The sequence below is a fragment of the Palaemon carinicauda genome, chromosome 6 (genome assembly GCF_036898095.1).
Source record: "Palaemon carinicauda isolate YSFRI2023 chromosome 6, ASM3689809v2, whole genome shotgun sequence".
In the NCBI taxonomy this organism is placed as follows: Eukaryota; Metazoa; Arthropoda; class Malacostraca; order Decapoda; family Palaemonidae; genus Palaemon; species Palaemon carinicauda.
The window spans coordinates 147,339,962-147,362,461 of record NC_090730.1 but is presented as its reverse complement, the minus strand read 5'-3'; the positions used below and the strand labels follow the sequence as shown (position 1 = coordinate 147,362,461).

General features: G+C 49.5%; 1 protein-coding gene across 1 annotated transcript in view; it reads left to right on the top strand.

The window, feature by feature from the left end:
- Positions 1 to 22,500, top strand: part of CCDC151 (Coiled-coil domain containing protein 151) — a 197,044-nt gene that overhangs the window by 143,991 nt on the left and 30,553 nt on the right. The window lies entirely within an intron of this gene.

The following is a 22,500-nucleotide window of genomic DNA, read 5'->3' as shown; positions in this document are numbered from 1 at the left end:
TCACTAAAAATTTTATTTTCATTATAAAATGACTAATTCGTAGATAATTTGCATTTTTCCTAACGATACAAACCTAGCTATTTACATGGGGTAATTACTTTGGCAACAGCCGATGAAGAGCCATAAAGTTTAAACGAGGGTTTCCTAACCCACTGCTAGGTAGCGGGGTGGGGGGGGGAGCTAGCTACCCCTCCCCCTCACACACACCGGAGAATACTCAACTTTACTTAGAGGTAGGACTTATCTTGGGGGACAGGGCTGGCGGGCACATAACTGTAAATAGCTAGGTTTGTATCGTTAGGAAAAATACAAATTATCTACGAATTTGTCATTTGTTTCGTAACTGAATACAAACCATGCTATTTACATGGGGTGACTCAACCCTTAGGAAGGGTGGTAAGTCCCGGCCATACTGGCTTTTGGCTTGCCCGGGGATTCCATATTTGAGTGGTCAAGTACTCGGACAATAGGGAATCCCTGCTCCTCGCTGGCGGTTGTGAAACTGCCGCGGCCTACATAAGGTGTGTGCGAAGGTGAAAAGTGACTTGTCCCAGGCAGTTGCCCTGGAGTCCCTCAGAAGGAAATCCAGGCTAGGACTCTCCCAATACCACCTCGTCAGGGTATGGGGACGACAGTATTACACATAATACTAGGAACACAAGGAAGCATGGTTTACCTGCAGTGGTTTGAGGTCAGCTGTGCAGAGAACCCAGGATGCTGCTTTCTCCGTGGGAGGAGAGGATGAAGAAAAGAATAAGGGCCAGACAGATCTTTTCATTCATGCAGACTAACACCAGGTAACAATGCCCTCAACCTGCTGCCACTTGTCCATCAAGGAGCCTGAGGTTCAGACCAGCTGTTGTGTAGCCACCACAGGGCCGATAGAAACGTATCGAGCCTCCTGTGGGTCATGTCTTGCAGGTAAGGGGGGTGAGAAGAAGGTCTGAGGCTTCAACATCCCCGCTTACAGGACCTGCGTCACTGAAGATGCTCCATGAAGGGTAGGGTCGTATCTAAGTCCCTGACATCATGGGTTCTAGGGCGATGCGACGGAGAAGGGTCAGGATTCAAGGCAGGGTGTAGCACCCTGCGAATCCAGGCCGAGATGGTACTCCTGGAGACCCTTCTCCTCGTTACCCAGGATCCACGAACTAGACTTGGACCTGGAGACGACCTGCAGCTGTTCTCTGAAGACACCAGGTCGGACTCCCTACCGGCAAGGTAGGAGATGGTCTGAGTCATCTGCTACAGGACGGAGACCCGAGCCTTGGAAGGAGTCGAAGCGGGTCCGGCACTCTCAGATTCTGAGTCTCGGCAACAAACCTCAGGGACGAACCTGAAGTTGTCTGCCCCTAACCCCCTGAATGGGCGAAGTCGTAAGAGAGACCATGTGACTCGCGTGGCTGAAGACAGGCTAGCAGGAACACTGTCTACCCAGAAAGGTGGTGGTCTGGGAACTCATAGTGGTTCGTCAGGGGGCGGGTCTTAAGAGACTCGAGGATTCGAACCACGTTCCGAGGAGGAGGTCTCACCTTCGACTGAGGGCAGGAGAGGACAAGGCTTTGCATGCGAAGGAAGAGTTCCAGCGGGGGAGAAATGTTTGTCCCTAGAGCCAGGAGGCAAGCCTTAAGGCTGGGGGATAGCCTTTCACAGTCGAAACTGAAAGGCACACTTATCCCGCAATCCCACTGGGGGCTCCGCTATGCTGGTAGCGGCAACGTGTGGAGGGATGCCCTCTCCCCGACACCGGTTACAGAAACTCGCTGAATCGCCTGGGAGATTACTTGCGGAAGACTTGCGCAGGTGTCCAGGCTTTTCGCCAATTGTTGCGAAAATCCTCTCTCTTTGAGGAGGTGCTGGATAGACCCCCGGCGGGAAGAGGAGTAAGCTACAGAGGCAACACATCGATGGTGTCCCACCGTTGCTGGAAGGCCTCCTACCAGAGGGCCTTGGGATCCGTGACCGGGGAGCAGTACAGCGGGAGCTTGCAGCTCAGTGCTGTAGCGAACCGGTCCACCGAGGGAGCCCCACCGAGGCAGGACTTGTAGGCTACTTGAGGATCCAAAGACCACTCGGAATGTGGTGTTCATGACACACTGCTCAGATGGTCGGCGAGCCCATTCCTTTGCCTGGAATCAAGCGAGCTTCCAAGGAGACCGAGGGGGACTCGGACCATCCCGGTATCTCCACCGCAGGATGGGATGGTTGTACTGAAAAGTACCTCCTTGTCTGGGCCAGAAAACCATCACTGTGGTGTTGTTGATCCTCATAACCACAGAGTAGTCCGCCAGGCTAGGTGGAGCTACTTAAGAGCCAGAAACACAGTTTCCGTCTCTAGTAGGACTAGAAAATGTTCTTCCTGGTTCTGACCCCCGGCCTGAGGACCCGTGGATCAGAACGTGGGCCCCCCTTTCCTTTGACGCGTCCGAAAACAGCATCAAGTCAGGGGGAGGACGAGAAGGACCACTCCCTCTTGTAGGCCCTCGGCAGCTTCCCACCCCTATGGGTTCGTCTGTACCGGTTGTCCCCTAGGGGCCTCGGCGTCTGGGGAGACGTGCCCCCGACTCCCCCGCGCCCTGAGTCGCCACTGAAGAGAACTCAACCTGGGGCGACTGTGAAAACCAGACGGGCCAGGGAGGGGAGACGAAACAACCTTGGGTTGGAGGGTCTTCTCGTGTGAGGAAAGGTCTCGCGACCTTCCTCTGCCTTGGTACCCTGACGTCTGAAGGGAAGGCTACGGGAGATAGGCGCCTAAGAGCAGGCTCGGTATACCAGACTCTGAGAGGGCTGCGGGGAGGACTCCTCGAGGACCACCATGATCTTTAGAACTTGGAAAAGTCCGAGGAGCTTGTCCCGATGACGAAGAAGGGAAGCCTTCGAGACTGCCAGGATCGGCCAGCCACCTAGGAACGGAGTGGCTGGATGCCGATGCTGAGCGCCCGTGAAGAGATCCAAGAGGAAGTATCGGAGAATTGTTGAGGTGCCGTGGAGAGGCCGAAGCACAGCCCTTGAACTGGTATACCCGCCTTCCAGGCGGACTCCAAAGTACTTCCGTGAAGATGGGTGAACCAGGACCAGAAGTACGAGACCTACCGGACCAGTGTACCCATGAAGACTTGTGGTCTCACAGCAAAGCAGACCGAGTCTGCTGTCGCTATGCTGGACAGAGACTGTTTGACAACCCTGTACAGAGTCGAGGAGGGAAGGAGGCGACTACGGAGGCCTCGAAACCCGTTGGCCACCTCTTAGAGGGGGCGCCTCTCCGACCTGGACTGGACTTCCGCCTGGAGGACCCGTCCCCTCACCGATCCCTACCCAGGGAGGAGGGAGGGGCTCGAAACCAACTGGGACTGTTGAAGGAGACAAGCCCGGAGAGCTGGCCCTTGGCCTAGTCTCTGGCGCTCTCCATTCCCTAAGACCAGAGCAAGCTGCACTGGCGTAAGGGAGCCCTTGGGTGAGTAGAACTCGGTCCAGGACCGAATCCTTCCCTCACCGAAGAGGAATCTCTGAATCTGGGATCCCCTTGAGGTTTTCTCCTGAGGGCCAGAACCCGCCAGAACGCAAGTTCTGACCCCTGGAGCTCATCATTCTGATGGACTGGCAGCAAGGTCTCCCATTCCCGGAGGCTCTTCCTGGGAGACTCGTAGACATGCCCCAAGGGTCCAACTGGATCCTGTCGGATCCTTGCGGAAGACAGGACCTCAGGATCCCTCCTAGGAGGGAAACAGGACCCCAGTGATGAAGGATGTAAGGCTTCGCCCCCTCAGCACGATAGGACCCTCAGGAAGAGGCGGAGATTCTCCTTAAGGAGTGAAGGGGGAGAGGACCGGGTCTTCCGACCCTCCTGGGGATGGGCAAAGCTCATCCGCGGGGAAGGGGAGATGGAGACTGAGGAGGGCTCATCGCCTGCGTAAGGACTAGCGAAGGGACAGGATAGTCCTTGGGGAAGATACCATGCCAGGGATTCCTCTCACCCCTTTCAGGGGGAGAGGAAGCTGCCACTGATTAGTGACCCCAGTCAGAAGGCACAGGCTCATTGCCTGTTTGAGCGCTCTGACTACGGCATCCCACCAGGGATGCCGACCAATCCTCGCGCTAACAGGGAGTCCCTCTGAAGGGAAGAGGATCGTTCAACCCTCTGGGGGAGATGACACATGAGGGTTCGCCCGTAGAGAACCTGCAGTGAAGGGAGAAGAGACCTTTGACCTGACCGGAAACCTCCCCCCCTCCGGAGAGGGCGCTACTCTGCGCTGCGGGGGAGGGAAACAAGGAGGTGGCCTGACTGCCATAAGCCCCGATGTAAACAGGGCGTGGCCGTGTCGGAGAACGGTGCGCCGATCACGCTGACGATCGCGTGAAAAGCACAGATCTGGGTAGCGCGTGAATAAAGCATGAGTAGCAGATAACCGCGCCCGCATCCCCGTGAACCCGCGAGAGCGTGGGTGTATCGGCGACCGCTTGAACGATCCCCGCGTCTCTGCGCGTATGAAAATCGCTGACGCTTGCGCGTGAAAGATCGTAGGCGAGGGAAATCATCCCACGCGAGAACGATCTCGGCGAAAAAATATCGCCGGTGCTAGCGCCGACGGCGATTGCATGTGGGGAACCATCCCACGTGCGGAAGAATAACGCAGAAGAAACACTGACGATCTTCGGTGCTTACGCGAGTACGAAGATCGTCGGAGCTGGCGCGAGAAAAATCGTAAGGGACAGTGGGCGGGGACCCATAGTGCCCGCATGCAACAGATCTCCAACTATTTAAGGCGATCGTCGGCAATTCGCGCGAGCCCGAAAGAACTCTGACGCTCCCGCGTAAGCGACGATCGTCGAAGCTCCCGCGTAAGCGACGATCGTCGGAGCTCCCGCGTAAGCGACGATCGTCGGAGCTCGCGCGCAAGAGAAGATAGTCGGCGATCACAAGCGGGAACCTCGGTGCCCGCGCGTGGATGATCTACGACGATCGCGAGCGGGAAAACCGCGCGCGGACGATCCGTGCGATGATTGCGTGAGCCTCAATGGGCGCACGCGGGAAACTATCCCGCGAACAGAATGATCCTCGGCGCTCATACGTACCGTGAAGATCGTCGGCGCTCGCACGCCTGGCGCCGAATCCGAAGATCGGCGGCGAACGGCCGTAGGCGATCACGTGCGGAGAACCACGCGCGGATGGCCTCGTTGTCGTGCGCGGGAACCATCCCGCGCACAAAACGATCATAGGAGCCTAAGTGTACTAAGAAGATCGTCGGCGCTTCCGCTTAGCGCCGGATCTGAAGATCGCCGGCTAACGGCAATTGATGATCACGTGCGGAAAACCACGCGCGGGAAACTATCCCGCGCACAGACCGATTTTCGTCGCTTACGCACACTAAGAAGATCGTCAGCGCTTGCACGCCTAGCGCTGGATCCGTAGATCGCAGGCTAACGACCGTTGCCGGGATGACGATCGCGAGCGAAAGGGCCTGGAGGTCGCGCGCGGGAAACTATCCCGCGCGTGGGCGATCATCAACGCTTACGCATTAGCGCGAACAGAAGATAGTCGGCTAACGACCCTCGACGATCGCGAGATCGCGCGCAGGAAACCATTCCGCGCGCGGGCGATCATCAACGCTTACGCGTTAGCGCGAACAGAAGATCGTCGGCTAACGATCGTCGACGATCGCGAGATAGCGCGGAGGAAACCATCCCGCGCACGGACGATCACCAACGCTTACGTGTTAGCGCGAACAGAAGATCGTCGGCTAACGATTGCGCGTTCTTCGACGATCATGAGATCGCGCGCGGGAAACCATCCCGCACGCGGGTGATCATCAACGCTTACGCGTTAGCGCGAACAGAAGATCGTCGGCTAAACCATCGACGACCGCGAGGTCGCGGCCGGGAAATAATCCCGCATGCGGGCGCGTCAACGATCGCGCGCGGGAAACCATCCCACACGCGGGCAATCATCAACGCTTACGCATCAGCACGAGCAGAAGATCGTCGGCTAACCGTCGACGATCGCGAAATCGCGTGCGGGAAACCATCCCGCGCGCAGGCGATCATCAACGTTTATGCGTCAGCGCGCATCAGAAGATCGTCGGCTAACTCGTAAATCAGGAACTGTGATATGTCCCTAAAAGGGAGGGCATCCCCTGAAGAGGACCCGGAGGTCTACTTCAGTGCCGACGATCAACTGAGGGACTGCTAAATACTCCAAGGAGTGGTCTCTGTGAGGTACCTTTCCCGCGAACGGGAGAGGTGTCCTTCGTAGAAGAGACTTAGAGATACCCTAGGCTGAAACGCTGGTGAGCAGCAGTGCGCTAACTCAGGAACCCCAACGATGTACGCAAAATGCGCAGGGAACGTTGGTAGCAGCCTAACTGAATACTGGAACGGGGTGTCTCTGAGGGCAGACTCAGGAACAGCAGGAACAGCTGTCGAGCGCAAGCGCGTAAGGGAACGTTGGCGCGCAGGTGATACCTGGCACTTAAGGGACTTACTCAAGGTGTGAGAAAGTCTCTCCTGCCCCGAAGGGAGGAGCCCGTTAGATAACGGAGGCGTGGGCGCCCAAGGCGCGTCTGCAATCAGGAACAGATACAGCAGGCAACAGGTACACTGAGGAGTAGTTGGAAGACCCCGAAGGGTCAATGCAACGAGAAACCAAAGTTTCTTTGTCACTAATCACCGAAGTGTAGAAGTGACTAAAGTTACGAGAGCCCGAGGGAACTGCGTAACTAAGCTCCGACACCCCGAAGGGTCAGGGAAAAAAGGAAACCGAAGTTTCCCTGTCACTAAACACCGAAAGTGTTAGTGACTGAACAGCAAGCTGTTGTAAACAGGAACAATCCTCCGAAGAGGAGTCTCTATGAGTGGCCTCTCTCGCGAACGAGATAGGTGAGCACTTCGTAGAAGAGACTGTCGATGGAGCCCCGAAAGGCCCTGAGATCAGCAGACGTAACAGGAACAATCCTCCGAAGAGGAGTCTCTGTGAGTGTCCTCTCACGCGAACGGGAGGGGACACTTCGTAGAAGAGACAAAAGGAGCAATCCTCCAAAGAGGAGCCCTTAGTGAGGCCTCCCTCGCGAACGAGAGAGGGCCAGACTGAACCTGCAGCTGCTCAGCCCCTTGAGCGTAGCCACAGAAACGACCGCTCAGCCCCAAGAGCATAGTCGCTAGTACCATGGTCTAGCCTTGCAACCGCTCAGCCCCTTGAGCGAGTCACAAGGGCGGCCGCTCAGCCCCAAGAGCATAACCACCTAAAGACCAAGGAAGTAAAAAGGGAAGTTAACTAACCACCCTGGAGGCGAACCTCCTTATCGTTCTAGGATGCAATGTAGAGCTGGCAGTAGTCATGGGGGAACTTCTAAGAGAAGGAAACGCCCCTGACGAACGCCTTGAGACGGCGGAGAAGCCGACTCCCCAGGATAACAGGACAGCTCTGCTTTGAAGGCACACAATAGGCATGAAGAAACAGCATTGCAAACTGGAAAATAAAACAAAATAATTATTTAACAGAAATTCCCCCCGGGTGAAACTCCGAAGAGAAACCCAGAGGGAAAAAATATAAGAACGAAAGAAGGTATGCGCTCCCCCTCCCCCACCCCGCATGCCCAGGTGAGGGGGGGGGGAACGAAGTTAACAAACAGAATTATAACATTATAATTATGCAACTGACTTTGAATGTTCCAAGGATCACCGACCCCCGAAGGGACGTGAGCCCTGACCTGAAAAGTTAAAACACAATTATGTTCATAAAAATAATTGAGGCAAATAAACGAAACAGCGACTCGGACTGAGAAGCTATCGTAGGCATAGTACGGAGTAAGAGGTCAACGACCTCAAGAGAAGGGCCGGACTCCACGAAAGGCAACCATGGTGGTCTAGAAGTGCAAGGCCGTGATCACGGAAAGATCATGGTGGCCTAAGCCTGCGAACTCTAGCAGACGTACACAATACACACCGCACAACACCGAAAGCAAAGGAAACTTACATTTTCTATACACAAAAATATATACGAACATCAGTAATGTTTAAATATATCCAGTATAAGAAAAGGAAAGTTAAAAGACAAAACAATAATGGCCGTCAAGAGAGCATAGGAGCAGAAACCTCCGATCACTATGCGAGCCAAAAGTAAAGTGGAGTATTCTCCGGTGTGTGTGAGGGGGAGGGGTAGCTAGCTACCCCTCCCTATCCCCCCGCTAGCTAGTGGTGGGGTAGGAAACCCTCGTTAAAACTTTATGGCTCGTCATCGGCTGTCGCCAAAGTAATTACCCCATGTAAATAGCGTGGTTTGTATTCAGTTACGGAACAAATCAATTTTTTAACATACTTACCTGGTGGTTATATATATAGCTTACGTCCCTGACATCATGGCAGAAAAATTCAAAACTCGCGCCAATCGCTAATTGGATAGCCAGGTGTGTTACCCATGCGCCCCTGGTGAGGTACCCAGAAACCATTCCCTCGGTATTCATATCTTCCATGCCTCTAGTCTCTAGAGGGGAGGAGGGGGGGATTTTAATTATATATAACCACCAGGTATGTTCAAAAATTTATTTTATAATGAAAATAACATTTTTAAACACAAAACTTACCTGGTGGTTATATATATAGCTGATTAACACCTTTGGTGGAGGGTTAGAGACAGCCAATATAGTTGGAATTCTGCTTAAGAGTTTCTAAAATACAAAACAAACTTAAGGGTTTCGTACCTGATAAGGAAGCTGACTTCAATGATACTCTGCCATTATGTCTGCTATTCTTATGAGATCCAGCAGTCCTCTCAGGGGGCTGAAGATCCCTAGGAGCTGCTAACCGGTGATCACACCTCTTTGTGACAGAGCCTCCTCTAAAGGGATTTTGACGTAGGAAAAATCTATTTCTGGGCGAGAGACCCGTGCTGCCCAGTGAAATGCTCCTTTTACATCATTTCTAAGGTAAAAACTGCTATGAATTTACCAGAGAAAAATTTGTATAGGAATGCTAGGTTGAACCCAGCTCGCTCACCTTAATAAGGTGTCGGTATAATACTCGCTGAATAAATCATAACCAGAGGCCTCGCACCATTTAGATATCTCCTGTCAATATCCCCGAACAGCGAGGTGCCGTTCAACATCCTACTACTACTAGCAATCCCACGCCAGTGACGTCACTCCTTATAGCACCCCAGATTGGGGCCCAATTAGGGAGGGACGGGCGGGTTCACTGGGCGGCACGGGTCTCTCGCCCAGAAATAGATTTTTCCTACGTCAAAATCCCTTTTCTGGGCTCCGACCCGTGCCGCCCACTGAAATCGTACCAGAGAATGGGGACCCAATATGGCTAACTACCTGAAGAGGGAATAACACAAAAATAACATAGCTGATGAGTTTTAATATAAAAAAAGAGTGATGTGGAAACCCGTAAAAATAGATCAACATGTATATGACAGTGATAAATAGACATGGTAAGCAATCAATAATGAAACCCGTAGGTAAAATCCAACAGATATGAATAGTGGTAATCCAGCTTGGTAATCAAAAATGCAAAGGTAACAATTCAATCATAGATATGAATATGAGCATGGTACAAAATCCCATCAGGGGAAGATAGAGAGAACCAAGCAAAAGTAAATCTATAACAAAGATTTAACATAACAAAATAAAATCAGCTCGGGGATTTCAAGAACAAGTGAAATCAAAACAATTCGTGAAATTGAACAATTGAATAATAAAATAATACACCATAAGGGTGTATGGTAAACAAAACAGGTAGGAACAACAGGTAAGCCAGGCAGGAGGGGAAGAGGACAGAGCAAGACGTTGTGATTAGGACTCAGTACCTTCAGGAGGAACTATATTCCCTGCAGCTACTGTGGCAAATCTAAGAGCTTCTAAAGGTTTTAGGTAGTGGCGCTTGAAAACTTTAGGGGACTTCCAACCCGTATATTTTGAGAGCTCATCAAATTTCATATGGTGGAAAAAATTAATTGAAGTAGCCACAGCTCGAATAACATGGACATGTGGGAATGATTCAGGATTAGCTTGTTTAATAAAATAAAGAATTTGTTGCCTGATTCCCTTAAGGGTAATAGTTCCTCCGTGTTCTCTAATAAATAAGGGCCCTGTGGTTGTAGTGGAAGTTCTACTTAAGTAGGATTTCAGGGTGGTAACTGGACACAGGGATGGATCCCGAGGAAGTGGAACAATCTTCCAGGGAGACCACCTGTTTTGGGGGTCCTCATTTTTAGCCAGGAAAACTTTGTTAGGGGAGAGAAGGACCTCACCCGAAGAGAGAAACTCTATATGACCTGGGTCTCTAGATAAGGCAGACAATTCTGAGATTCTGGAGCCAGAGGCGAGGCTCAAAAGAAAAAGTGACTTTCTTAATAATGCCATATAGTTACAGGATTCATTTGGGGTGTCAGAGGCTAGCTTAAGAACATCGTTCAAAAACCAGGAAACTGCGCTAGGGCGAGTTGAAGGTTTTAGTCTGGCACAAGCTCTCGGAATGGATGAGAAATATGAATCTGTTAGATCAATGTCAAAACCAATATGGAAGATCTTTTTCAAGGCTGACTTGATTGTAGTAATTGTATTGGCTGCCAGGCCTGATTCGAAAAGAGTTCTGAAGAATGTCACAGTTAGGTTCATAGTCATTTTCTCAACTTGGGAATCTTTCAAGAACTTAGCTAATTTCTTGACAGCTGAGTAGATTCCCTTTTGTCAGATTCCAGGAAAATAGTATTCAAAGGATCAATGTTTGCACCTCGTTGGGCTGCGAACTTCATGAAGTCCATAAAGTTAGGGCATTCAGAATCCTTGAGGAAGCGAACACATTGCGAGTTTGTACTGTCTGTGTTAGCACCGGATTGGGAATCCGCCGGGGGCGGAGACCTAGTTCTAGCAACAAGGGGAACCAATTGCTCTTGGGCCAGTTGGGGGCTACGAGAGCCACTTGACCTTTGAAGGATCTGAGTTTGTGCAGAACTTTCAGCAGGAGATTTACCGGAGGAAACAGATAAATCGTCTTCCAGGTATTCCAATCTAGAATCATAGAGTCCGTGGCATAAGCCTGAGGGTCCAGGTTGGGGGCTACGTAACAATCTAGTTTGCGATTGGATTCCGTCGCAAACAGATCCACCTGGAGACCCGGGACTTGAGATAGTATCCACTGGAAAGATCGATTGTCTAGTGACCATTCCGACTCTAGCGGAGTCGTCCGGGAAAGTGAGTCCGCTACCACATTCCGGACTCCTCCTAGATGAACTGCTGACAGGTGCCACTTGTACATTGCCGTCATGGAGAAAATCTTCAACATGATGTGGTTTATTTGGGCTGATCTGGAGCATCCTCTGTTGAGGCAGTGTACTATGACCGCACTGTCGAGAACCAGTCTGATATGGAGATTCCTGACTGGATTGAGACATTTTAAAGTGAGGAAGACTGCCATGGCCTCTAGGACGTTGATGTGCATTTGTTGGAAGACCGGTGACCATAACCCTTGGACTTTCTTGTGCTGGGAGTAACCTCACCAGACCATTAAGGAGGCGTCTGTGTGAACGACGAGTCCCAGGACCGGATGTTGTAAGGGAACCGACTTGGAAAGATTCTTGATCTTCGTCCAAGGCTGCAGACTTTTTCTCAGGATTGGGGGAAGGCGAGCACGTCTGTCTCGGTGTTTTGCGGTTGCTCTGGAGCGCCACACTCTGTTTATGTCTTTAAGTTTGGACCTTAGGACGATGTCTGTCACGGAGGCAAACTGTAAGGAACCTAGGATCCTCTCTTGGTTCCTTCGGGAGGTCAACTTTTCCTTGAGAAATTGTTTTGTATTCCTCGCTATTTCCTTCCTTTTGGCTTTGGGGAGGCACAGCGTATGGGAGCACAGGTCCCATTGCAGTCCCAGCCACTGAAACTTGGTCTCCGGGACCAGGCGGGATTTCTCGAGGTTGACTTGGAATCCCAGTTGTCGAAGGAAGGTGAGGACTTTGTTCATTGCTATGCGGCAAGTCTGGACATTGTCTGACCAGATTAGCCAATCGTCTAGATAGGCCACTACCTGTATCCCCTGAGTTCGAAGCTCTTGAATTACTGTCTCTGCTAGTTTGGTGAAGATTTTGGGTGCTATGTTGAGCCCGAATGGCATCACTTTGAATGCATAGGCTTGTTTGCCTAGCTTGAAGCCCAGAAAAGGACGAAAATGCCTTGCAATTGGAACGTGATAGTAGGCATCTGTAAGATCGATGGAGGTGGTGACGGCCCCACGGGGAAGTAAGGTCCGCACCTGCGAGGAATTTAAACGAAACAGGTCCAGAATTACTCTCCGTTTGTCTGAGCCTTTCTTTGGCACGCTGAACAAGCGTCCTTGAAATCTTAAACGACGTATGCTTTGGATTGCATTCTTTAGTAGCAGATCTTTTGTGAAGGAACGTAGTTCTTCCGTTGGTAGTTGGTAAAAGCTGTTCGGTGGAGGAGGTCCCTGTATCCAGCTCCACCCTAGGCCTTTTGAGATGATGCTGGAAGCCCAATCGCTGAACTTCCAATGGTCCCGAAATATATACAATCTCCCTCCTACCTGCAGTTTCTCAATGGTTGGAGGATGATTTGCCTCCTCTGCTTCCGCGGGAAGACTTGCCTCGGTGGTAACCCCTTCCACCACCTCGGGCACGAAAGGCACCCCTGGAACCCCTGTGACGCTGGTAGCCACGGAAAGAGCCCTGAGACTCATAAGTGGGGTTAAAGGCGGGGGAGAAGAAAGTCGAGGCGATCTGAGACTGAGGGACCAGGACGTATTGTTCTTGTTGTTGGCCCTTTGAGGTAGAAGGCTGGGGACCTTGAGGAGCAGGTTGGACTGAGACCGGTTGAACCACTTGCAGAGGTTGTCTGAATTAGGAAGATTGGAAGGGCCTCAATCTCTTCCTACCTCGAATTGGGGTACTAGTAGGCTCATATTTTCTCTTTGAAACGAGGCCCCACCTAACCTTGAGGTTTTGGTTGGCTCTAGCTGCCTCGCTAAGGACTGAGTTAACTAAATCCTCTGGGAAAAGATCCGGGCCCCAAACTGGAGCTTTGATGACCCTATTAGGTTCGTGCCTAATCGTGGCTTCGGATAGGACGTGTCGTCGACAACGGGTCCTGGCGTTTGCAAAACCATAGGCGTCAGCCATAAAGTTTTGCAAAAGTGACTTAGTGAGGACCTTAAGGAGGTCCTCCTCGTTGTAAGTGGCGACGGTCAATTCAGAGAGGGCAATCGAATTAAGGGATCAGCTGAATCTACACCTCGACTCATATTCCAATTTAATGAGAGACTCCGGGAGTTTGGGAAGCCGTTCGCTGAACTGAGTCGAGGAACAGTCCGGGCTCAACTTACCTACCGAGAAGGTAGCTGAGGCGTTCCGCCAATATTCATTGTCTCCCGGAAAGAGAAGGGAGGTTAAGTCGGTCTCCCGGAAAGAGAAGGGAGGTTAAGTCGGTCTCCCTGAGTTGAGGTAAAGGCTTCTCTTCCTTGATAGCCTGAAAGACCATCTCTATGATCTTGGTCGCACATGGGGTAGGGGTCTGGTCGTCGGCCACAAACATAGTATATGAACTTTTGTAGGCCGTAATCATTGTGTTCAAGCAGTCCCACTCATTGAACACGCGGACCAAGACAGACTGTGCCTGTTCTTTAGGAAAAATAACAGTTTCCTTTGGGACCTTATCCAATAGAATCAGAGCCTCTTCCGTGAGGCGAGCGTAACCGGGTAAGGGGAATTCAAGACGCGGTGGGTAGAATTCATAATCCGTAAGAGGCCGGGTACCGAAACCTTCGATTGACAACATACCCTCCGAGAAGGGGGCATGCAATGCTAACCTCCAAGGGTTATTCTTATTGAAAGGAGGAAGCTTAAGAGGCGTCGGGGATGGGGTATTGCTGTTGTGGCGGTGGCAGCCCGAGCGCATGAGTCCCTGAACTAGGCTCTCCATAGAAGCTATCCTCTCTTGCGATTGCTGCGTATAAGACGATAGCATCGACTCAAAACGAGCAAACAGTTTCTCTGAAAAATCCACCGCGTTAAATGATTCCGCCGGGGGGGGGGGACAGGTGCCAGAACGGAGGCTACTCCGTGAGAGGTTGAGGGCACAGCAATTGGGTCTTGAGAGACTCTGGTGGAGGAGGATTTAGCCTTCAAGGATGATGATCTCGAAGACTTGTGGTCTTTGGAAGACTTGTGGGTCTTATATAAAGGCTTACGATGAGCCTTCACCTTGGGGGGAACAGGCCGGGGACTGAGATCAGTCCCGGTTGTCCCCGGAAAACCTTGAAAAGAAGTGTGTTCTGAAGTAGAAGAGAAAGCCGGGCTAGGGAGAGGAATCTTAGCCCGGGAACCACCTGACTCACTTACGTCCCTTCCTGCGTCGGGATCATCCAGAGCCATGGGTTCCACATTGAGGTTGAGGGTAGCGACGTCCTCAGTTAGGGTGCCGCCCGTCTCTTCTTGGTCCGGGGCCAGAAGAAGAGATTCGATCCTCTCGATGATAGGGTCCGCCAACTTTTTGGGGACCGCAGCTGAAGTTTTAGCATGGGGGTAGAGGCGGGAACACCATTCCTCAGAGAGGATATAAGGCTGTTTGGCCTTCACGTTGCGGGCGAACCCGCCAATCCAGATCTTGAGGGTAGCCTGAGCTGTGTCTTTTTCAAGTTGGGTGCTCTGAAAGAGAACAGACTATTAGCGAGGGATATTTGTGCCAAAGAAAAAGTGGACTTCGTAGACACGAAGTGAAAGGCATGCGGGAAGTCCAGAGGACTGTGGCCTTAAAAATAATAATCGTGATTAAAGTAAACCATCGAAATTAATTATAACTCCCTACAAGTCTGTATTAATGAAAATGCACTCACCGAGTCAGATGTTACAGTGGAGGTCATTGTGTAGCAGACTACACAATTGTCCGGATGCCAAACAGCTAAGTCATCCACTTGAACAGAACAGTGGGCGTGCGAACGACACACGTCATGGCCGCAAGGTTGATGGAGGACAGCGGCACATGCCGTCATCGCACAGCGTACAGTCTGTAAGATAAAAGATATATGAGTATCTTAAAGGAAAGCAAATTAGGGGCCCGGAGGCCCCGGAGCTTAAAATATCTATATATATCAATATCATGATAAAAAAATTTTATATACTGTATATACATCAAGTATCTTGAATGAAAGCAAATTAGGGGCCCGGGGGCCCGGAGTGCTTAAATATATCAATATCATGATAAAAGAATTTATTTTGATTGTATATGAATAAGAATAAGTCAGACCGTAACCGTGATCATATCAAAAGAGGGAAGGGAAGGTCGAGAACTAGGATCGTATATATAATATATATATGTGACTAATATATAAAGTTAATCCAAGTAATAATGAGTAACGTTGGCTCCGGAGGCTCAACTAAACAACTCGACCAGATGTTAATGTATAAAAGCTACGTCCGGGGATCCCGTAATTAAAGTCTTTATTTTTATATCTATATGAGGTCCGTGAGGTGCGGGACACCATAGAGGGGGAAGGGATCTTTAATGGGTCCGTGAAGTGCGGGACCGAGAGGGAGTAGCATGTACAAAACTGAATAAAATAATATAACATGACAAGGTACCACGGACTGAGCAGAAAACTTCCCGTCGATCGTTGGCCAAACGAGCGACGGAAAGAAAACGACTACGACCGGGTAGAGTAGTACAAAGTGTAAGTAATGTACGTTAATGTATAATAATAGCAAGCCTAACAGATCAACGGGAACCGCCCATGCAAAGAGAGCGAAAGGCCCCGGGAGGGGGAACATAACGCAACATAGTGACTCTAACTCGATATGGGAGAGAGAGAGGGAGGTAACCCTGGGGTGGGGTATCGGGCGGGAGGGAGGCTAGGAGTGGGGCGATAGCAGGTATACCAACCTGCCAGACCCACGATTGATATGATCACGCGGAAAGACTAATAACACTATAATAAACATAACACATGGTAAAATAAGATAGGAAGGCATGCTGGATGATAACAATAATAAAAATAACTATACACCAATCGTAAAACAAACGAGGGAACGAACATGAGACAGGAGAAAACCAAGCTTGACGGCGCTGGGAGTAGGCAGGGCTACCAACATAACACAGAGTCAGTGAAGTACTAACAAAATGAAAAACTAATATCTGACTCATGAAAGACCCTCGAGCTAATGCAAGAAAAACCAATGATGCTAATAATTAGAAGCCAGTCCGTGGCGTGCGAACCTAAATAATCCAAGTAATAATATAATGGAATAGAAACGCCCGAAGGCGACCAGGCATGCCAACCTAACGAGAATACGCAAACGTATATCGTAATAACAGGACATCAAAGTAATAAAATAATACGGTGTGAACCGTGGATACCAAGAAAGTTCATAACGAGAAACAATCAGTATGGAGGACTCATTGTAAAGCGTTAAGAACGACGAGAGAGAGAGATAGGAGGAGGCCGAGCGCCATGAAAGACCCACGCAGGGTCGTGAAATATAAAACTGTCATAATATAAGCAAAAAAGGCCAAGGCCCCCTCCAAAATCTAAACTCATAGATCTGGTACTTAACTTAAATGGGGTGACAGTAGAGTCCGACATCTTGAGGTAAATCCAGGTAAACCAGCGAAATTCACACACCGAGGCAAAAAATGTTTGGATAGCGCGTGCTATGAAAAAGGAGTGACGGCACTGGCGTGGGATCGCTAGTAGTAGTAGGTTGTTGAACGGCACCTTGCTGTTCGGGGATATTGACAGGAGATATCTAAATGGTGCGAGGCCTCTGGTTGTGATTTATTCACGCCCCAGTATTATACCGACACCTTATTAAGGTGAGCGAGCTGGGTTCAACCTAGCATTCCTATACAAATTTTTCTCTGGTAAATTCATAGCAGTTTTTACCTTAGAAATTATGTAAAAGGAGCATTTCACTGGGCAGCACGGGTCGGAGCCCAGAAATACCCATTCTGGGGCGCTCTCAAGGAACAAAAAACACCACCTGACAAATCAATGATTGCGGAAGACTGTCGCAATCTCCACAAGACAACCATAAAAACACCAAATAAAAGTTCCAAGAGAAAGAAAAGGTATTAGGATTATGGGAAAGTAGTGGCGGATCCTTCTCCCACTACTGTACCCGGTGCTACAAACGGTCCCAGAGTATATTGGTCATCATATAGAGTCTGGACATTTTTCAAATAGTGTGAGGCGAACACAGATTTGCTTCTCCAGAAGGTAGTGTCCATAATGGTTTGCAAGGAACGATTTTGCTTGAATGCCACTGAAGTTGCCACCGCTCTTACTTCGTGAGTCTTTACTTTCAAAAGACTAAAAGTCTGACTCACTGCATTGAGAATGAGCCTCTTTAACTAGAAGTCTAATAAAGTAAAACAGAGCATTCTTGGACATTGGCAAGGAAAGTTTCTTCACCGAGCACCACAGTGCTTCCGACTTGCCTCTTAAAGTCTTTGTTCTGCCTAAGTAAAACTTGAGGGCCCTTACTGGATATAAAACTCTCTCTAGCTCATTTCCAACCACGTCTGCCAGGTGCGAAATCTGAAAGGCCTTAGGCCAAGGTTGGGAAGGGCGCTCGTTCTTAGCAAGAAAACCCAATTGTAATGAGCAGATTGCTTTACCGTCCTGAAAACCCACATTTCTACTAAAAGCATGAACTTCACTAACCCTCTCGGCTGTTGCCAGACTAACCAAGAAAAGGGTTTTCATAGTGAAGTCCTTCATAGATGTAGAGTGCAGGGGTTCAAACCTGTCACTCATCAGAAATTTTAACACAACATCCAGATTCCAAGCTGGTGATTCCTGGTGTTGTTGTTTTGTTGTCTCAAAGGATTTAATTAGTTCTTGTAGATCCTTATTATTTGAAAGGTCCAGGTTCCTGTGCCTGAACACAGTCGTCAACATACTCCTGTACCCCTTGATAGTCGACGTAGAAAAACTTTGTTTCTTTCTCAGGAATAAAAGAAAATCAGCAATCTGAGCTACAGAGGTACTGGAAGAGGAAACAAAGTTGACCCTGCACCATTCCCTGAAAACTTCCCACTTGGATTGATAGACTCTGGTGGTTGAAGACCTCCTAGCTCTTGCAATCGCCCTAGCTGCCTCCTTCGAAAAGCCTCTAGCTCTTGTGAGTCTTTTGATAGTCTGAAGGCAGTTAGTCGAAGACTTTGGAGATTTTGATGGTGTCTTACCAAGTGGGGCTGTTTGAGTAAATCTACTCACAAAGGGAGGCTTCTGGGAGTATCCACCATCCATACCAGTACCTCTGTGAACCATTCTCTTGAGGGCCAGAGGGGGGCTACCAAGGTCATTCTGGTCCCTTCGCTTGTCACAAACTTTTGAAGAACTTTGTACAGGATCTTGAACGGAGGAAAAGCGTACACATCTAGATTTGCCCAATCTAGCAGGAACGCATCTGTGTGTACTGCCTCGAGATCTGGCACTGGGGAGCAATATGTCTCTAGTCTCTTGGTCTTTGCAGTCGCGAAAAGATCTATACAAGGGCGACCCCAAAGTTTCCACAGACTCTTGCACACCTCTAGGTGTAGAGTCCACTCCGTGGATAGGATTTGTCCTTTCCTGCTGAGACCGTCTGCCAAAACATTCCTTTCCCCCTGGATGAACCTTGTAAGTAAGGTCACCTGTCTTTCCTTTGCCAAGATGAGCAGCTCTCTCGCTGTCTCGTAAAGGGAAATCGAGTGTGTTCCTCCTTGTTTGGCAATGTAGGCCAATACCGTGGTGTTGTCTGCATTGACTTGAATCACCTTGTTTCGTACTGACCCTTCGAAGCTCTTCAGGGCCAAAAGAACTGCAAGCAGCTCCTTTTGATTTATATGGAAAGACTTCTGAATCTCCGTCCACACCCTTATTACTTAAGGGGTTCCAATAAAAATGAATAATCATATTTAACAATTGGAACATTTATAAATATTATACGAAAAAATTTAGAATTCCAAAAATGAACAAGTAAACAACGATACAAAGAATCGTGAGACTATATCGATTGTCATGAATACTACGTCGTATAAAAAATTAACTGAACGCTAATTTCTTTAATCTTTGTAAACAGATTAGCTAAAGAAAAATACTAAAAGGACCAATATATTTGGAAAATAACATATTCTTTTTATCTAATACAACTTAAAAACCTTAGTTTTTAAAGAAAAAATTTACTTTTCTTAAATATCGATAGACTGAGGACTGCGTAGTATAAACAAACTGAACGCTAGATAATCTTTAAAACAGATCGAAGAATGTCCAAAGAAAGCATACCAAAAGGACAAAAATTTTCTTAAAATAACATAATCCTTTCATTTTACATAACTAAATACTTTGTAAGATAGTATTAACTTATCATTCTTTGTATTAAAAGAAAGAAAACGCAAGTCATACTCAAGCTTACGTCATCTGACTGTGATGTCATCGACTAGGCGAGATGTTTACGTATCGCCATAATGCTTTCGTTAGTTAAAAATAGGTTGACAATTTTTAATCATACCTTATAAGCTATAACATAGCGATAGAATATCAAACAAAACCAAATAAGCGAATGCTAAAAGCCGTATATGAGAATACATCACCAATATACTGTCTAAAAACCAGGTTAAACACGAGTGAATTCCTTTCCATGTTGCCAATATGGCGGCAGAAGAAAATCTGATACTGGGAGGAATAGTTCGGCCTAGCTACCGTGGTGGCGCTAGTGTACACCTGGCATATCTATGCGATTGCTGCGAGTTTTTTTTATCTCTGCCGGACAGAAGAATAAAGCTATTGTTATATAACCAGTGGGTAAGTTTAAATGTTTAAAATGACAAATTCGAAGATAATTTGTATTTTTCCTAACCATACAAACCTTAGCTATTTACAAAGGGTTTACTTTTAGCGCAGCTGAAATGACGAGCCAATAGTTTTTAACGAGGGTTAATTACCCCCGCGCTAGTTAGCGGGGGGTGGGGAAGGGTAGCTTGCTACCCCTCCCCCCTCCACACACCGGTGACTTGCTTCACTTCACTTAGAGGTAGGACTTGACTTGGGGGTCAGGGATGGCGGGCACATATGTGTAAATAGCTAAGGTTTGTATGGTTAGGAAAAATACAAATTATCTTCGAATTTGTCATTTGTTCCGTAACCGAAATACAAACCACGCTATTTACAAAGGGTGACTTACCCCTTAGGAAGGGTGGAAAGTCCCCAGCCTTACTGACTTCGGCTTGCCCGGGGGCTCGATCCCTTAGTGAGCAGCACTAGAGAGAGGGAGCCCCTGTACCTCACAGGTTCCTAGCATCGCTAGGAACGAGTGGCCTACATAAGTAGTGTGAGGAGGAGAGTGTGACTCGTCCTATGAAGTTGACCTTGAGACCTTCAGATAGGAATTCTAGGATAGGACGTTCCCCATATCACCTCGTCAGGGTATGGGAGACGCAACAGTATTAAGCTTAATACTAGGAGCACAAAGAAGCATGGGTTACCTGCAGAGGTCGAGGTCAGCTATGCGAGGACCAGGATGCTGCTTCCCCAAGAGAGGGGAGAATGAAGAAAGAAGTAAGGGTCAGACATACTCTTTCATTCACACAGACTAAGACCGGGTAACAACGCCCTCAACCTACTGCTACTTGTCCAAAAAGGAGCCTGAGGTTAGACCAGCTGTTGTGCAGCCACCACAGGGCCGATAGAGAACGTATCGAGGCTCCTGTGGGTCACGTCTTGCAGGTAGTGGGCTGTGAAGGTCGTTTGACGCTTCCAGACCCCCGCTTGAAGTACCTGCGTCACAGAGAAGTTTCTCTTGAAGGCCAGGGATGTAGCAATACCCCTGACATCGTGGGCCCGAGGGCGACGTGACGGAGGAGGGTCAGGATTCAGGGCATGGTGGATAACCCTTCGAATCCATGCAGAGATGGTGTTCCTTGTGACCCTCCTCTTTGTCCTGCCCGTGCTCACAAACAAAGCTCGCACATGAGGACGGACTGCAGCCGTTCTCTTCAAGTAGTACCTCAGACACCTCACTGGGCATAGTAGCAGCTGGTCTGGGTCGTTTGTTACAGAACGGAGACTCGCGATCCTGAAAGAGTCGAACCGAGGATCCGGCACTCCAGGATTCTGAGTCTTGGCCACAAACTCAGGGACGAACCTGAACGTTACCTCCCCCCATCCCCTTGAATGGGCGATGTCGTACGAGAGACCATGAAGTTCACTAACTCGCTTGGCCGAGGCCAAGGCGAGTAGGAAAGCCGTCTTCCAAGACAGGTGGCGATCGGAGGCCTGGCGTAATGGCTCGAAGGGAGGTCTCTTGAGAGACCTGAGAACTCGAACCACGTTCCAAGGAGGGGGTCTCACTTCCGACTGGGGGCAGGTAAGCTCATAGCTACGTATGAGTAAAGAGAGTTCTAGCGATGAAGAAATATCCACGCCCTTCAATCTGAAGGCCAAGCTTAAGGCTGAGCGATAGCCTTTCACTGCCGAGACAGAAAGGCGCATTTCTTCTCGCAGATACACAAGGAAGTCCGCTATTGCTGGAATAGTGGCATCGAGTGGAGAGATACCCCTTCCACGACACCAACCACAAAAGACTCTCCACTTCGCTTGGTAGACTCCCTCAGAGGACCTTCGCAGGTGCCGAGACATTCTCTCCGCAACCTGTTGCGAAAAGCCTCTCTCCGCGAGGAGACGCTGGATAGTCTCCAGGCGTGAAGCCGAAGCGAGGCTACGGCCCTGTGAGGGACACCGGAGTGGGGTTGTCTGAGAAGCTCGTGTCGTGGAGGAAGCTCCCTTGGGAGTTCCGTCAGGAGTTGCAGAAGGTCCGGAAACCATTCCGCGTGATGCCATAGCGGAGCTACTAGAGTCATGGAACAGTTGACCGATAGTCTGGTCCTGTTGAGCACCCTTCTCATCAGACAGAATGGTGGGAAGGCGTACACGTCGATGTTGTCCCACCGTTGCTGGAAAGCATCTTGCCAGAGTGCCTTGGGGTCCGGGACTGGTGAGCAGTACAGGGACAGCTTGAAGTTCAAGGCTGTCGCGAACAAGTCCACCGTCGGGGAACCCCACAAAGTCAGGACTTTGTTGGCTATCTGAGGATCCAAAGACCACTCGGTACTCACTATCTGCGAAGCCCTGCTCAGACTGTCGGCGAGCACATTCCTCTTGCCAGGAATGAAGCGAGCTGATAGTGTTATCGAGTGGGTTTCGGTCCACCTCAGAGTCTCTACTGCAAGATGGGATAGCTGTTGCGAAAAAGTGCCTCCCTGCTTCTTGATATAAGCCACTACCGTGGTGTTGTCGCTCATCACCACCACGGAGTGACCCGCCAGGAACCGTTGGAACTGTTGAAGGGCCAGAAAGACGGCCTTCAATTCTAGCAGGTTGATGTGTAGGCACTTTTCTGATTCTGACCAAAGGCCTGAGGCCCTCTGGTTCAGAACGTGCGCCCCCCACCCTTCTTTTGACGCGTCCGAAAACAGAGTCAATTCCGGGGGAAGGACGAGAAGACTCACTCCCTTTCGCAGG